Source organism: Lactuca serriola, chromosome 3 (assembly GCF_051521515.1).
Source record: "Lactuca serriola cultivar US96UC23 chromosome 3, Lser_US96UC23_V15, whole genome shotgun sequence".
NCBI classification, from domain to species: Eukaryota; Viridiplantae; Streptophyta; class Magnoliopsida; order Asterales; family Asteraceae; genus Lactuca; species Lactuca serriola.
In genome coordinates this window covers 32,486,532-32,502,659 of record NC_136410.1, presented here as the reverse complement: position 1 = coordinate 32,502,659, position 16,128 = coordinate 32,486,532, and the positions used below count along the sequence as shown (strand labels likewise).

Sequence of the window (16,128 nt, the reverse complement as noted above, 5' to 3'; positions counted from 1 at the left end):
AACTAATTCTTCGGTAACGTTCTGCCAACCAAACAAACAATTAATCATTCCACTTTGAATTTCTGTCATTTTAAGCAACATAGACAAAAAAAGATAATTCTATCGTTTTACACGAATTTCAATTCCTTCCTGCCGACAAGAATTGGAATTCGATTCAAATTCTGCACATTCCTTTTCCAATTCCAATTGGAATTCCTTCGGCTTGTGCGAACGAAACATCACCTAATTCTTTGTTGATTCATTCGCGATTGTCGGTGCCTATGATGCGATTGGCGCCAGAACTACCCCCTTTCGACTGAACCACAACCGATTCATGCTCAATCGTATTGGGCATCAATGTCAATCACTTTTTCGTCTTCCTTTTCCTTGGTTAAGTCCTTCAACCCTCATTTTAACTAAATGTTCATCATTATTATCTGCGGAATCCCTTGAACTAGAACCTTCAACCACTTCACCAGCTGCAAACGGTTCCTTTCCTTCTGGTATCCTCTCCCTGTTTAAACTTAAAGTATTGGGTAGCTCTGGTGTCAAATTACTCGGTGTGAAACCCCTTGTTTCTGACCTGAATTCCACTCAGGTTGATGAAATTATAGATCACTTGCGAAACGACGACCCAGATTCTGCTGTCGAGCTGTTTGAATTATTGAAGAATGAGTATGGGTTTAAGCATTCGAGAGTTTCTCAGCTCGTTATTGCTCATGTGCTGGCTAGTCAGCGAAGGCTTAAGTTGCTGCGTTCTAACTTCATGCAAATGCTTCAAGAAGAAGGTACTTTTTTTTTTTGAAGTTTCTCTATTGCTCTGTACATAAAAATAGTTAGAAATCACTTTGGAATTCGAAATTATGGAATTTTATATATTATTAGATCATAAGCAAGCTTGTTAGTTTACATCCTTATACATGGACATCAACATGCATGTTTATTGTTTCTTCTGATAGGCTCTGTTTCTGGGCCTTCACTTTGTGAGCTTCTTTCAGTTGACTTCAAGAATTGGAAATCAAATGCAATTGTTTGGGAGATGCTTGCATTTGCTTACTCTAGATCCAACATGGTTCATGATGCCCTTTGCATTATAGCCAAAATGAAAGATTTCAACATTCAACCTTCAATATTAACCTACAACAGCTTATTACACAACCTAAGACACTCTGAAAGCATGTGGATGTGTACAATGACATCAAAGAGAGTGGAATCCAAGAAACCAAACAAACAAATTCCATCCTTGTAGATGGCTTATGTAAGCAATCCTTAATGCAAGAAGCAATAACCCTTCTTCATGTCAAAGATTCCTCACCTCATGTTGCTTCATTTAACACAGTCATGTCAAGTTTCTCCAAAATGGGATTTGTAGATATTGCTCAATCGATTTTCTGTTTGATGTTGAAATTTGGAGTAAAACCCGATGCATACAGTTACAATATTCTTATCAATGGACTATGTATCGCGGGTTCTATTCAAGATGCACTGAAGTTGACTAATGACATGGTCAAACATGGAGTCAACCCTGATTCAGTTGCATACAACACATTTGCTAAAGGTTTTCAGGTTCTTGGTAAGATAAATGGGGCATCAAAGATGATTCAAGAAACACTATCGCAAGGGTTGAACCCTAATAGTATCACATATACATTACTCATATGTGGGAATTGTCAAGAAGGAAAAGTTGATGAAAGCATGAACTTGAAAAATGAAATGGTTTCTTATGGGCATCAAGTAAACTTTATCTCATATAGTGTTTTGGTTAGTAGTTTATGTAAGATTGGGCGTGTTGATGAAGCTTTATGTTTGCTTTATGAGATGGAAATAGAGGGTTTAAAACCTGATGTTATGTATTCTGTCATCATTCATGGTTTTTGCAAACAAGGGGAGATTCAAAAAGCAATTCAAGTATACATGGAAATGTGCAACAATAGAATCTTTCCTTATGTTTTCACTCATAGAGCTGTTTTATTGGGCTTTTGTGGGAGAGGAATGAGGATCACTCTTTGAAGCAAGAAAGCAGTTTCATATGTTAACTAGTGGTGATGATATTCAAGATATTGTTGTTCTTTACAATATTATGATCAGTAAGTATGCAAAACTCGGTATGAATCATGAGAGTATACAATTGTTTGATCAAATAACAGAGAGAGGAATCGATCCCACTATTGTCACGTTTAATTCTTTGATATATGGATTCTGTAAAGCTAGAGATTTAATAGGGGCAATGAGGTCATTTCATAACATCGGGGATCATGGATTAGTACCTAATGCTATAACATACACCACTCTTATGAACTTTTTTTGTGAAGAAGGAAATATGCAAAAAGTGTTTGATATGAAGAAGGAAATGGAAAGTAATGGTGTAGAACCAACTCATGTCACATACACTGTAATCATAAGAAGTCTTTGTAAACAAAAAAAGCTTCAAGAATCTCTGTTACAGATTAATCATATGTTCTCACATGGGATTTTTCCTGATGAAGTTTCATACAACATTCTGATTCAATCTTTCTGTAAAGCTCGAGAAATTGAAAAGGCGTTTGAGTTACATGATGAAATGATGTCACATAATCTTAAGCCTGATGCAGTTACATAAAACATTCTTATAAATGGGTTGTGTGTGTATGGTGATTTACATGATGCTGATAAGTTATTCTTGACCAAGAAATAAAAAATCTGTATTTCTGTTTTAGGTTGATGTTGGTATTATTTTGACTTTTGGTCAAGACTGCTTTTGGCCTCTCCTAAGTATAGCAGTTTAGTTTTTGTTGACTATTTGTAATTCTATTTTTGTTGTAAATAATGTTTTGATTTTTTTTATAAATAGAAGTCTGTTAAATTTACATATTCTATGTACATATAATATGAAAAATTTATTCCATTCATATTGGCTAACCAAACATAATGATCATAAAATTATCTTGTTTGTTCTAATATCATTATGATGTCAGTATTGAGACTTATTGTGGGTATTGGGTAGCCAAATATCTCATACATTTAATTTGCTCAAGATATTATCTAGTTGTAAGCAAAAACCAAATCGATAAAAAGAAATTGAATAAACCATAACAAACTGAAATTAATGATATAAAAATCGGTGGTGTGGTTTTTAATTTGGCAAAAACCGATCAAAGTTGGTTAAGTGCGGGTTTATCTTAGAACTCGACCCCCAAAAACTAAACTAAGATCATAATAAAATAAACACAAGAAAGAGAAGATTTTGTCATCCATATGCACGTAAAATGATGAGACGTAGTGTGGTTCATGTGGGACCCGTGACATGCTTTTTATATTTAATATTAAATACATTATACCAGTAATGTTTTAAAAGTTTAAAACGAAATGATCATTAGGGTTGCAGTTTAAACGTTTGACTAGAAAATAGATTATTCAACTTTTAACTATGTATGTTATTTCATTTCCATGCACACATCATCTCACTTTTATCAACTAAAGGTACCTTTATTCTGTACTTTGAGGATTACACTATCATGGCATACAACCATTCATATATACTTGATACTTCATACCTAACATTTTCTTGATCTAGTTTTGATTTACAGGTTTTTTACTCCTTATGATTTATTGATGTATTTTGTATATAATTTAATTGATAATGCCGTAATGTATTTTGTATATTAATTTAATAATACATAAACATAATATATAAAGTTAAATCTCTAAGTTAAGTTAACAAATTCTGACTACTTAGTAAATTTTATAAGTTATGATGAGGTTAGTCTACAAGGAAATCCATTAAATCTCTAGAATACAAAAGCTTCTTGATGCACTTTTGCATAAGAATACGAAAGTACACTCACATATCACTTGCCACCCTACACTTGGTCTCGACACAATGGAAAAAAGAAAATAAAAGACAAACTTTTTTTTTTACTTTTCCCTTTATTTAGTAATCAAGTAGATCATTAAAATAAAAATATTTATAGTAAAATGACAATGCGTAGGTAAATATGCACTTCCCGTTGCAAAAAATCACATTATTCATTTTTTGTTGTATTGGTCTATAAAATATTATAATTTCGGAAGTTCGATTTTTGGTATAACAAAAATATATAACTTTGAATTAGCATATAATATTCCCTCTTTGTTAAACAAATTTATTTGAAGATTAACCAAATAAAATATACAACGTATATAAAACATAATCAAATTCTGCAACTCTTGTTCTACTAATCATAGTTGACCACACTTGGAATAGACTTTCTCATGGGAAAAGTACACAACTTTCTCAAGAAAAAAAAAAGTTACCATTTATGCTAGTGGACCGCATGACTCCATGAAACCATACACTTGCCTTCCATGTAATAATTTTCCTATATATACACCACATACATTGAATTGAACCTTAAACCAACCATGGAAGAACCAATAACCCAAAGCTCAATTGAAAATATTTGCAAGCAAAGTCATGGCAATTTGGGAAATTTTAGCCTCTTGGTTCGGGTCTTCACGGGTCTATCAACGCAACATGAATGCCAAAAGATCCGAGAAAATGGAGATGTATGGTGAAGATTTATTTGATCATCTATATAACAAGATTGATTATGGGGGATCAAAAACATGCACAATCTTGTCATTGTTGATGATTAATCTACATGAACGCCATGCTATCGTAGCTAAAAATGCAATCTTTAAAGAAAGGGGTTGTGTCAACTACAAGGCTCTCATTGAGATTTATGTCGGCAGGAAATCAAGCCATTTTTTCCTCATTCAACAAGCTTATCAAAGTAAATTCAGAAGGCATTTGGATCAAGACATTATGAGCATTGAACCCCCACATTCTTACCAAAAGGTAACCTTTCTTGACTTGTGCATCGATTGTTGTACTTTGCACAGAAATCGTTGTACTTTGTGAAATGCACAACTTTTCGCACATAGCATATAAACCCATCCCAGACCAAAAACTTGATATTTTTTTCTTGTGCATGAGTAATTGTACTCTGAATGAATAGTTATACATATCAATATAGTACAACTCTTTATACATAAGAGTACACAAACCCATATGGGAAATGGTTGATTAGAAGTATTTTTTTTTTTTGTGTAGATTTTAATGGCATTTAGTGCATCACAAATGGCTCATAGTGCAGATGTTAGTGTACACATTGGCAAGTGTGACGCCCAAAGACTATTCCAAACAGGAGAAGCAACAAGTAGAGGGTTCAAGATTGATGAGGGAGTTGTGCTTGAAATCCTAAGTAAAAGAAGCATTCCACAACTCAAACTCACTTTTTCAATATATAAGCATATTTATGGTCATTCCTATACAAAGGTCAGACATTTGACTACTATTTCACATGATAATTTTTGTTACTATATAAATTGATTCGAACATGGTGAATAATTAATTTGTTTTTTATTGCAGCATTTCAAAAATAAATGTCATGGCGAGTTTGAAGAGGCCCTACGATTTGTGGTGAAATTCTTAAAAAATTCTCCAAAATATTATGCAAAGGTGGAATTATATTAAATTAACTTATATCACATTAAAATGTGGAATTAAATAATTGTATAAGATTTAGGATGTTTAAGTCCTTTTTACAAAAAAGTACTTTTTCTAAAAGGGGTATTTAAAATGTGTTGGGTAGATTTTAAGAATTTTAAAAGATAAAAGTCAAAAATCACAAATAAATGGTATTTCATGACTTTTAAAAAGGTTTTTTTTTTTGTCGACTAAAAGTTGATTTAAAAGAATTTTTCTATTTTACCAAATATCTTTTGGACTTTTTTAACTTTTTAGAAAAGTTAAAAGTCCAAAAGTTGTTTTTTTCTATTTTGGCAAACATCTTTTGGACTTTTTTAACTTTTTAGAAAAGTTAAAAGTCCAAAAGTTGTTTTTTTCTATTTTGTCATACATCTTTTGGACTTTTTTAACTTTTTAGAAAAGTTAAAAGTCCAAAAATTGTTTTTTTCTATTTTGCCAAACATCTTTGGACTTTTTTAACTTTTTAGAAAAGTTAAAAGTCCAAAAGTTGTTTTAAAAACAAAGTCAAACACCCTCTAGATTCACGACTTTATAGTTCTTCAAGTAGGCATCATTTATTCCTACCCTTTTTATACTTATCACTACCCCTAATGATTATTTTTTAATAATTAGGTTATCATGACATCTCTTACTAGTTATTTTTTAAAAAGTCAACCTATAATCAACTACTTGTAATCAACTTTTTCTGAAAACAATGCAATTTTAACCAATAGAAATATTTCAAACATTAATTAGGGTTGTCTAAATGGTAAAATAGGGTGTCTTTTTAGCCAACCCCTAATTAATATTATTTTTAATAATTAGATTATAATTACATACTTTTACTAGGGTTAGTTATTCATAAATTCTATTTACTAAGATATTAGTTATTTTATTTATTAAATAGATAATTTATAATACTATTTTTATAAAAGATATATAAATATTTTTATTCATTTAAAAAAAAAAAGTTAAAACACGACACAACAATAATAAAATAATATTTTTACATAACAAATAAGAACACGAAACAATAATAATAAAATAAAAGATATGTAAATATTTTTATTCATTTAAAAAAAAGATAAAACCCGACACAACGTAACAAATAATAAAAAAAAAGTTCAAATATAAAATAATATTTTGAGAAGTACGAGACCTAAATTGATTGTATAAATCAAAACGCGGCAAATATATAGTTTGTCATGTAGATGCAGACAAACTTTTACAGACATTCCAATATACTGTGGTAGGAGGCGTTAGATAATTTCCTTTCAAAAATACCGACATATAATGAATACCGTTTACGAGTGCCAACGTAATGAATATCGATTTCTTAATAGAAGTATCTTTATCTCGAGCAAATACGTTAATTCCAAATAATTTAAACATCTCTATATACAAAAAATAAAAACAAATAATTTAATATTTTTAAAATTAAAAAAACATGTATTAACAAAAATTAAAGATGTACAATTTTTAAAGTTTGTGTAATCTATTAAAAAACATCAAAAATTAATTATGTACAATTTTTAAAGTTTATGTAATCTATTAAAAAAACACCAAAAATTAATTATGTACAATTTTTAAAGTTTAAGTGACCTATTAAAAAAACACCAAAAATTAATTATGTACAATTTTTAAAGTGTATGTAATTTTATCATAAAAAAAGTCTGACGTTCTTTTGTTAAAATAAATAAACATATATGTAGAAATTATATAAATATAAATATAAGGGTAAACAATGTCATTTTTTAAAAATAGAGAGGTTATTAATTTAAGTGTAAAAAAAGAAAAAGAAAAAACTGTTCGCATAGTTCGAGAAGCTTGTCTTGAGGATTTGTTTTTCTAACAAAAGCTTATTGATTTTTCCGTGACATTTATTCAAAAGCTGCAATACCATCTAAAAAATAATGATTAAAGGCGTAGGATTATTGAAAATAGGGTAGGAATAACAATACCCTTCAAGTAATCCTAATTACAAACTAAATGACATTTAGTGGCACAGAAAAAATGTCACTAAAAACCGAAAAAATGCCACTAAAAACCTCCCGGGTATCAGCAGCACAAAAACTAAGTGCCACTAAAGGCCTTTAGTGACACTTCTTGATTGTGTCGCTGCAGCCTTTTGGGTTTTAGTGTTACTTTTTTTATGTCCCTATAACACTTTTTGATGCCACTATATAATTGCTAAATTAAAAACATTCTTTATCACAAAAACATTTATATATGAAACTTAGCTGCGATTTTTTTTTTATAAATTTAAATGGAATATAAAATAATAAGAAAATAATTACTATAATAAATAGAAAAACACAAAAATATTACTTCAATTAAAAATTAACTCGTTTTACAACAATAATCTGATTATTCAACATAAGATTATCTTCCAAGAGGCTTAGTAAGTTTAAACGGTGTCCTAATAATACCCAAAACATAATTCTTGATTAGTAGAGCTTGAAAGAACCCATTTCAATCCAATAAATATTGATTAATGGTTTAACAAGTCTAAACGTGTTGCCACCTCGTCCAATCCATTAACCCAAAGTTATGATGCCGACGAATCTTGATTAACGGAGCTTGGAATAAACCCATTTGATCTATACTCATTTCGCCATCTTCTTACCCTGTAATTCATATATATTTATAGAATTATTAACTTAAAATTGTTGATAATCATAAAGGCCAATGGGAGGATATCCTTTTCAAATAGAAGGGATTCAAAAGCTAAAGACAAATTGTGGGTTCTATTTCCATGATCTCTTTGTTGTAGCTTGTCCAAATATATCAAAAGCATACCCATTTTCAAGAATTTGTTGACCATAATTTACATGATTCATTTTCATTGTGAAAATCACACATATTTTTCCTAGATATTTCCCTTAATATTATTCTGACCTTACGTATATGACCATCATCATAAACCCAAAAGTTGGTGATCACTCTCTAAAGCATAGTTCTATATAAAAAAATTAAAGATCTCTTTTTATTCATCAAAATCGAAATAATTTCAAACTAAAAGGTACCATTATGAATATACTAAATGTAAGGTTGGTTAAGATGAGATTAAAGAAAATCTTACCTTCATCTTGTACAAGTAAGCAGATCTACTTCAAAACAGAATGCACTACCTGCCACCTGGCAAGCTATATCCAACTGTTGTCCATTTCTTGTTCTCTAAACCTATAATCATAATTAAACAAATTTTATAATTACACGTGCATAAATTGTGTAAAATTGTTTAAAAAACTTACTCTAATCTTCCCATCTAGTGATCGGGAAGAAAGCATCTCTGAATTTCTACTAAAATTGATACAAAGAACAACATCATTATGCATCATGGAGGATTCCTACAGAAGGAAACCATAATATTGAAACCAATACATAAGAAATTATTACAATGTAAAAAGAAAGTATCACAAACTTTCTTAAGCTTACTACAAATGTGATCCCATACCTGATAAATATTCACATTAATGTATCTAATTCCATATCATTGAGAATCTCATAATTTAAATTATAATATAGCATATAAATGACAAAATTAACCTCAATAAACTCATTAACAGAGCAAGAAACGAGGAATTGTCCATATGGTAAGAATCATGTACTTTTAGGGTGGCTTTTATTTCCAAACTGGAATAAAGTTAACAATCTGGTTATCATCTTCAAGATATTTTGAAGTCCTGATAAACAACATACAACAATAGATCACTTACCTGCCATGAATAGTTTCCATAGAATCAAGTTATTTAATCAGAAAAATAAAACTAAAGCTAGACAGGAAACATAGAAGTAGTCATTAACCTTATTTCGTTGGTAACAAACTAGGCTTAGGAGAAAATAAGAAGTTTACTTACTCATAAGAACTCAGTTATATCTCACTAAACCTGCACAAAAACACAGCTCAAAAATGTTATCTTCTTAGCAATGCTCTTCCCTAATATTCATTTCCTGAGAACAACTAATCATGCATCTATATTCGATTGCTAAAAAAACTAGATTGAGAACACTAAGAAAAAAACCATTATCAAAAGTCAAAGAAAATTATGCATGTAGAAAACATGATAATATTTGGCTTTGAGGAACAATGCATCGCTGGTAGTTAAAATGACACATCATCTAGAAATTTAAAGTCTGATGGAATGCTATTTCAAGTTATAGTTCTAAAATCGAAAGAGGGAGAAAGAGGTGATGTGTTAGGTTTGAAGCAAATCGAAGAGAACGAGAAGAGAGTACCTTGATCGGCGAAGCTAGGGTGCTAAAATCGGTCGGAGAAGAAGCTGGAGTGGATGTGTCGATTGTAGAACGAAGCTGCCAAAAATCGTTGGGAGAGAAAGTAGGTTGAATATGTGACATATATGTGTGTAATTAGGGTTTAATCGATGCAGTTGAAAATTTGGCAAATAGAGGATAATGAAAAAAATTGGAAACAGGGGGAAATGAAAAAGAAAGGGGTGAGGCAACGAGGGAAATGAAAATTTTGGAAAACACTTCGATATCTTTTAAAAGCGGGAACATTAGTGACAATAAATGGTAAGTGACAATAAATGACATAATAACATTGTGTCACTGATTATCATTTTGTTTGTAGTATTGGTTTATTCGATATATAATATCTAATGAAATAACATATAACAACAAATGATCTTAACTATTATCTTTTATATTTATGGTTTTTTTAAGTTGTTTACTTTAATTTCAAGGCACTAGAAGCAAGCATGAAAGGAAAAACTAAGGATGAGAGTAGCTTGGAACGTATAATCATGAGTCAAAGTGAGAATGATATGAAGAATATAAGAAAATTGTACAAGAACATATATGAGATAGATTTGAGAGCCGCCATAATAGAGAACATTCCAATCGGGGATTTTAGAGATTTGCTTGTCGGGTTGACCATGAAAAGTAGCATTGGCTTATGACAAATTGTGGCATTTCAACTTATGCATAATGTACTTGATTGATATGATTATTTATATATCCACATCGGTATGATATTATGCATAATGTACTTGATTGATATGATTATTTATATATCCACATCGGTATGATAGTACTAAAAGGGAAATTTTGTTATATTTGAGTTGGAAACTATTCTATTTTTCATGAGCTCATTTTCATTCACGGGTAACATGTTATCATCATTATCATTATTATTATGTTGCAAGACATATAATACAAAGATAGATAGGGTAAAAACGACCGTTTACCCATACTGGTCCGGATTAAACTGTTATGTGAGACAGTTTTATAAAATTCGCCATAAATTGCTGAAAAAATAGGATAGAGGTGTGTGAATACTAATTTTAAAGCTAAGAAATTAGTCTGTCTACATGTGACATAGTTTTGAAAAATATGGAGGTTAAGGGGGAAGGGGGGAGGGGGAACAGATTATGAACATACCCTAATTTTTATGTAGAAATCTGGCATTTTACTCATTAGTATATTTGCTAAAGTAAGGCAATTTAGTAACTAAACTCAACTCAATTTGTTATTATTAGGAAGTGTGAAGGGAAAACAAGTGTGATTGGGTTTCGGGTTGCTTGGGAGGTTGCGTTGCGTTTGGAGGTGAGTTTCTCACTACACCGTGTTATGTTATATATTCTTTACATTAGCTCGTGTGTGCTATGTATTGTATTTTTTTATTTGGGTATTATTAGGCGGGGTAGAGTGTAGTGGATTGCCTCACGTATTGAGGTTTATGCATGGTAGGAGTCGGCGCATCTGAATGGGGATCGGGCATAGCCAATGTGTCCCAAAGGCTTGACGACCTAAGCAAGGGGGATTGGGTATAGCCAATGTGTCCCAATGGATTCTGGTACGAGGGATCGGGATTAGCCAGTGTGTCCCAATGGGGATCGATCGATGTATTGAGCAATGGGGATCAAGCCTAGCCAATGTTTCCTAGTAGGAATATGTTTGAATCTGATTCGTTCTTTGACATACATGTGTATGTGTGGAATTTAGTAAGCTTTGTGCTTACCCTTTTTCCCTTAAAAATACTATTTCAGGTAACAGGATGGTTAGGCATGATTGTACACACTGGCACAAGGCGGGTTTTTGGAATTGATATTGAATTGGTTATGTTTTCATGAATTTTAGAATTATAACTAATAATGTTTAGAAATTAAATTGATCTTGGGGTTTAGTATGTCTTTTGTATGAATAAAATACATTAAATGGATGATTTATGTTATTTTAAAAAGTTCAATTTTATTGGGAATTTTGGGATGTTACAAGTTGGTATCACAACACAGCTTGAGAGAATCAGGCTTACTTTAATGAGTTATGAACTCAAGTTTGCGGCTCAAGAGTTATTTTTCTAAGATAAATTTATAAACAGTAATTGAATGATTTGATAAGGTGATCGCAAGCGAGTGTGTACAGTCAGTCGGGGCCATAGGTAAAAAGGGAAAGTGTTCATAACTTTTATTATTTTAAGTATGAGATCAATTATGTGTATGCTAGTATGGCCTGTTATTTTTTACTGCTTAATTGTCGAATGCTTTGTGCTCTTAGGAATCCTTGTTATTATTAATTAGCTATTGGATGAATATGTTAAGTTGCATGTGCCTAAAATTAAGTTGCCTTAGATTGTTGGTTTAGCTCTATCTCGCAACTCTTGTTTGAGTGCAACCATTGTAGTGTGAGATCTCCAGTCGAAAGACTGCTTAATTTTAGTTGCATGTAATAGTATGCGCGAGATAGTTAATTGGAATTAATAAGGGTTTCTTTTCGGTAGAATAGCAGGGTGAGGTAGGAGTCCTAGTAAGCTAGGAACAGTGTTAGCATGTGCTGGTGTAGGACACATCGTTAGAGTCTTTGGCGAGAAGTGACTTGGCTACTTTAGGATGGACCATGGAGCAAGCATGGATCAGTGTGGACGATAGTAGCAGGGCCCCTGCTATCGAAAGCACAGGATCTATGCCCGAGTCAAGAGAAGTCGCAGGGGAGATCCAAGAAACTGAGTGTACTAATGATCACATGGTTATATGTTCATTGTTAACTGTAGTAATCTTAAGGTTTCCCCATTTGATTGCGGAATGGTGTCTACGAGAAATGGTGTCGCAAGATCTGCTACTGGACTGAGTGCCAATGAGATACTATAAATGATTACTGCAGTGATACCATATGCTTTTAGGATTTGTGATCGGGTATACTAGTGTGCGAGTAGATAGAGGATAGTGTAATACTAAAACAAGAATATGTGGTGATGAGGTATATGTTTATTCTAAACATAATACTGATTACACGAAATGGAGCTGAGGGCTCTAGGGTTGGATCGGACAACACAATATTGCATGTTTGGATTGTTGTTGAGGTCTCGCTGACCTTATTAGAAGAGTTGTCTGGTATCATTACACAAATCACTGATAGATTAGTTTTTTGGTTCGAGGAGTGGATTGCAGCCATAACTGGGAAGGAGGAAACGGGCAAAAGGTCCGACTCTGTTAATAAATATCAAGAAAGTTTGACGTTGTTATGCTAAGAACAGGAGGTCAGAAGTAGGGATGAGATTTAGAACCGAAAAAACGGATCGGAACCGGAATCGGACCGAAACCGGAACCGTTAGAACCAGAATATATAGAACCGGTTCCGGTTTTGGGTTTAAAAATTGGCTTTATCTAGGTTCGTGGTAATCCGGGTCCGGGTCCATCGGGGCCGGGTAAACCGGGTCTAAAAACCGGAACCAGTGTTAGGAACCGGAACCACTTTTAGGATCGAACCAGTTTTTGTGAAACGTTTAAAAGATGCATATCTCATTCGTTTTAACTCCGATTGACATGCGGTTTTTTCCAACATGTATTTTAGAGTTTGTACATGATTTTAGACTATAAATTTGCCATTTTTAGTGTTATATTCATTGACTTACAGTCCCCCAAAGTCGAGATATTAAAGCTGGAAGTTTTTAGTTTTTCAGTTTTTTTGTATTCGGTGAAAGTTTTAAAACATGCATATCTAATTCGTTTGAAGTCGGATTGACATTTGGTTTTTTCCAACTAGTAGTTTACAGTTTGTACATGAGTTTAAACTATAATTTTGTCATTTTTGGTTTAATATTCAATGATTTACAGTCCTCCAAAGTCGGGATATCAAAACTGAACATTTTCAACTTTTCAACTATTTGTTTTTGTACTTTTTATTCTATGAAAATATTAACACATGCATATCTCATTCATTTAAAGCTGAATTGACATGCGGTTTTTTTCAGATTGTATTTTAGAGTTTATACCTAATTTTAGACTATAATTTTGTTAATTTTGGTTTCATATTCAATGAGTTACAGTCCCCCAAAGTCGGGATATCAATATGAAAATTTTCAAAGTTCAACCCACTAAGTAGTAAGTAATTACCAAAAAAATTCCGGTTTTTCCGGGTTTTCCGGTTCTAAACTCACTTTATCCGGTTCCAAACTACCCACTTTGATGTTTCCGGGTTTTTCGGTTTTAGACCCACTTTACCCGGTACCGTACTCAGAACCGAACTGGAACCGGTTCCTATATACCGGTCCGGTTTCCGGTTCTAAAAAATCTCGTTAACCGGTTCTGGGTTTTTGCGGGTCCGGGTTTGGACCCACTTTCATCCCTATTCAGAAGGACCACAACATCTTTTGTAAGGGTTGAAGGACCTACGTGTTCATGTGCTGCAAGTCCAAATGCAGTAGGTGCAGATGGAAAGGACATGTTCGTAAAAGATTTTGTATTGGAGGTGCAGATATGTCGCCCTTGTCATAATTATGATCACATTAGGGCCTCGAGACATTGCTAGTATGTTTTCTTCATGTTAATGTTGTTATTATGTCCCAATTACATATGTTTAGGTATGTATAACCATTTTTGTATCCTTTATAGTGTGCCCAAGTTTGGGAAGTTGTACGACTAAGTCGCATAGCCTTAGAATTAGTTATGCGAATGCCTATTCGATTTTAGGTTGTGTATGGGTGCTTAAACCAATTTTGACTTGGGAACGAGTTGCTCCTAGTATCGCTTACATTTAACAAGATGATGATGTTGTGGTGGGAGTTTTGGAGCACCTTCAGAAGTTAGAGGTGGCCGATCGACTTGGCCATGATGGCGATGTGAGGATTGTCTATGATAGTGGAGATGTATTTTAAGGATATATTTGATGTGTAGTTTGGTTGTCATCGCAAACAAGTATGAGTTCAAACCCAAGCATGGGAAAATAATTAGTACAAGTTGATTTCATAAGCGGGGTATATCAATATGTATAGTCGCAAGGACTCATGGTCGAGATGTGCAACAATGTAGAAGGGAAGACATATGAGTATGTGCCAGTCGTATGGGAGTTTGCAAGGGTTCACCTTGTTAAGATCTGTGATATTTTCGTGAAAAGAGAGTTCCACCTAGTTACACATTATGTAGAGTTACATAGAATTTGAACTGTATGGCCCATTTAAGATAATTAGGGGTTTAATCCATCAAGGGCAACATCAAATGTTCATTGGATTCCAAGTGGTTCGGTCAGTCAAGGGAAATACCAAATGTTCATTGGATTCCAAGTGTGGGAGAGTTAGCATCCAATACAACAGTCTAGGGATTGCACAAACCTCATGGTAGGGAAGACTTGAGACAACTGTTGCAGGGTTTTTGAAATTTCTATTCTTATCAAGTGACACATTCATGGAAGAGAAAAAAAGACAACTATCAAAAATGGATGATTCGATTCAAGAATGGTGTATCATTAACGTCTGTTATGTATTCAAGAATGTCACGGGTTCGTTCGTCTATAGCGGGTGCAGCTTGTCCGAGTAAGTGTTCGTCAAGTGCTTGAGTCCTCATCATCGATTCACGTATTAAGCATTTAGATAAGCTCTGGTTTCGGATTATGGTGAGAGTTACCTTGCTTGTTCTTGTTTGATCAAGGCTTGGAGATTTGAGGCATGGTCCGAAAACTAGATAGATCTAGGTTCCTAGGTTTCGATATTTTGTTTTGTTCTTGGCTACTACTGTTATGGGATGTTGGATGATGGTTGAGTTCCTTTAGGTCAATGTGATGATGGTTTTATACGTATAGGCCCATTAAGGTGCTGATTGTGAGCCAGTCAGACCAGATTAGGATGATAACAAGACTGGCGAGGTGTCGTGAGCTAAAGGAATGGTATGTGAGTTTATAATTGGCATGTATTGGATGTGTGTTTAGAATGATTTAGTTTGTTTGGGTAGTAATAGATTGACGAGGGTACCTTCTTGTATGGTTCAGTTCAAAATAAAAGACCATAGGTGCGAAGAGGAACAATGTAAGAGGGTCAGTTGAGTGTATCAATGGAAGATTGCTAGCCAGTGTTTAGGGTATGACTTGTTCATGTAGTGGAAGTTTTGATTTTTTAGAAAGATAGTTTGAGTGTTAGGCTTCATATGGATGAATGTCAAAAGTATTGTCTCTGTTCGGATGTTGAATAGGTTTCGATGAAGATATTGCTTCAATTGGGAATGCTAGAGTTCTTGGTTAAGGGATTAGTCTGTTTCGTGCATGATGGAGTAAGGATGATCGTTAGCCTTAGAGGGTCTGTATCGGAAGTTTCAGAGCATAAATTCTAGACTGATTGGAGTTTGGCAAGGATTTGGCCTATGTTGCTAAATGTGGTTAAGAATTTCGAAGGATGGATACTTTACTATCCCATTAAAGCAAGTTTGTAAAAA

General features: G+C 33.1%; 1 long non-coding RNA gene and 2 pseudogenes across 3 annotated transcripts; 2 read left to right on the top strand and 1 right to left on the bottom strand.

Annotated features, from left to right (window-relative positions):
• The first annotated feature begins 313 nt into the window (after positions 1 to 313).
• LOC145095119 (uncharacterized) lies at positions 314 to 2,749 on the top strand (annotated as a pseudogene).
• A 1,610-nt stretch (positions 2,750 to 4,359) lies between these two features.
• LOC145095118 (uncharacterized) lies at positions 4,360 to 10,389 on the top strand (annotated as a pseudogene).
• LOC145091816 (uncharacterized) lies at positions 7,774 to 9,930 on the bottom strand. 3 transcript variants are annotated; one of them, XR_013702284.1, is made up of 5 exons: positions 9,707 to 9,930; positions 9,017 to 9,357; positions 8,722 to 8,817; positions 8,550 to 8,650; positions 7,774 to 8,094 (listed from the first exon to the last, which is right to left on the bottom strand). It is a non-coding gene; the product is annotated as an uncharacterized LOC145091816 (long non-coding RNA). The 3 variants fall into 3 exon arrangements; XR_013702285.1 differs by having other exon boundaries at positions 9,079 to 9,357; XR_013702283.1 differs by having other exon boundaries at positions 8,722 to 9,357.
• Positions 10,390 to 16,128: the final 5,739 nt, after the last annotated feature.